The 2,355-nt window shown below is 37.4% G+C and overlaps 1 non-coding gene across 1 annotated transcript; it reads right to left on the reverse strand.

The window, feature by feature from the left end:
- Positions 1-1,367: 1,367 nt before the first annotated feature.
- LOC144550728 (small nucleolar RNA U3) lies at positions 1,368-1,582 on the reverse strand. Its single transcript, XR_013510569.1, has one exon. It is a non-coding gene; the product is annotated as a small nucleolar RNA U3 (small nucleolar RNA).
- Between the last annotated feature and the right edge of the window lie 773 nt (positions 1,583-2,355).

Genomic DNA, 2,355 nt, shown 5'->3' on the forward strand with positions numbered 1-2,355 from the left:
CACATAGTTGGTATTGTGTATGGGAAGAAACTCAACTAAGAAAAGGAGACTGACTATGGATACAGTACTCTTTACAAAACTAGAAGAGGCAACTCAAGCTGGAGATGTGAATTCATTAAAAGAGCAACTCAAGAAAGGTAAGCACTTGCTTGACAAGGTAATTGGTATTACATTATTTAGAGATAATTCCCTACATATTGCAGCAACGCTTGGTCATGCTGATTTTGTTCGTGAGGTTATCTATCGCAAACCCGAGCTTGCAAAAACCCTATTTTGTGTGTTGACTTTTGACACAGAATTTCAATTGTCTGGTTGTATACTTAATATTGGATAATTTCAGTTGTCAGGTTGTATCCAGATAGCCTAGATAAAAACTATCTGGATAATATTTTTCATACGATGAGACAATTGTGCTGTTTTCCAAATTTAAATTACTTAATTAGTACATCATTCGATCAAAGGCCACAAGCCATGACACACAGGTACATCCAACTTCTGTCAGGCATTTCATCAAACAGTTTGTTTGCGGTATGAAAAAATTGGTAGGATGTTCACAGTTGCATCATCTTAGCATTAAACTCTTTAACTCTTATCTGATGACCACAAATAGTAATGAAAATCATCTTGTTAGTAAAGCAATGCATAGGGTTGATTTTTGAATAAATATTGTGAAGCTGGGATTAAATTGAAAACAAATTTGCCGCTCTCTCCATGAGCATTTCGTCGAACAGATTCAGGACAACACATCACCATAGCGTTGATTTTTGAATAAATAGTGTGAAGCTGGGATTAAATTGGAAACAAATTTGCCGCTCTCTCCATGAGCATTTCGTCGAACAGATTCAGGACAACACATCACCATAGCGTTGATTTTTGAATAAATAGTGTGAAGCTGGGATTAAATTGGAAACAAATTTGCCGCTCTCTCCATGAGCATTTTGTCGAACAGATTCAGGACAACACATCCCCCCCGTCATTTGTCCCTCCTAACTCTCCATTCGAAAAAACCAAAACATAAAAGGGTTTGTTGTAGTCTGGGATTAAAACATGAGCATTTCGTCGAACAGATTCAGGACAACACATCACCATAGCGTTGATTTTTGAATAAATAGTGTGAAGCTGGGATTAAATTGGAAACAAATTTGCCGCTCTCTCCATGAGCATTTCGTCGAACAGATTCAGGACAACACATCACCATAGCGTTGATTTTTGAATAAATAGTGTGAAGCTGGGATTAAATTGGAAACAAATTTGCCGCTCTCTCCATGAGCATTTTGTCGAACAGATTCAGGACAACACATCCCCCCCGTCATTTGTCCCTCCTAACTCTCCATTCGAAAAAACCAAAACATAAAAGGGTTTGTTGTAGTCTGTCAGACAACCACTGGACCATCCCAGCAGACCAAGGCCAGCTGGGAACGATCATCTACAGCCACCGGATATCTCAGAGAGATCAGGGCCGTTAATCACGCTCTGATCCAGTGGTCGTGGTTCATCAACCAGACTTTGGTGCCTGTCTACTTTACTCTCAAGGAGACAGTAGTACGATCCTATAGAACAGATCCTGTTCAAGTAAGGTCGTGCTTGGTTAGTGCAACAACACATATATCAGCGCTTCATCTTCATTATACAATTTCACTTTGGGACTAAATAGAGAAGCAATTAGTAGTAAACCGGAGAGACGCCTCTGGGATTAAAGTCTTGGGCTGAAATAATGGACTGGATGAAGTGGATTTAGCCTTTTAGGTCTTCTTTTCGTTGGAAGCGTTTCTCAGCCCGACCTGATGGAGAGATCTTATCAATTGAGCCCCTTTTACTTATAAAATAATAAAGAGGCATACATGTAAACTTGTAATTTATCTCGACTATGTTTATAGTAGCTTTATAAACCTTCGTTTAACTCTGATATTACATTTTTCTTACAAAATATTTTTGAGGTGTTTACGGGTAAAGATTTTAATAGAACAGTTTGAATTCATGTATGACAGTGCACGCGAACCATATGTAGCGCTGTTTGGATTTTATAGTCGGTGCATGAAGCGAAAACTGCTCTGTTAAAATATTTACCTATCACATGTCAAAATTATAGAAATAATGCAAAACTTTTCTTTTTGTTCTTTTTTTTTTCCAATTTTTAATTAAAACTCATCTTTTTCTTGCACGTTTACTTATTTTTAGTAATTGCCACCAAATCAGGAAAATCTAACGCACAAATCGACCTTGTTGCGAACTATATAAATAATAATTAGAAGAATTAAAGGTACCAATGTACCACTGACACTTCGAAGACATCTCCAGTCATGTGTTTCAAGCGCATCTCCATTTTCATGATCAACATGTTCAATTAATACTTTA

This window comes from Carex rostrata, chromosome 2, assembly GCF_964058835.1.
Source record: "Carex rostrata chromosome 2, lpCarRost1.2, whole genome shotgun sequence".
Classification (NCBI taxonomy): domain Eukaryota; kingdom Viridiplantae; phylum Streptophyta; class Magnoliopsida; order Poales; family Cyperaceae; genus Carex; species Carex rostrata.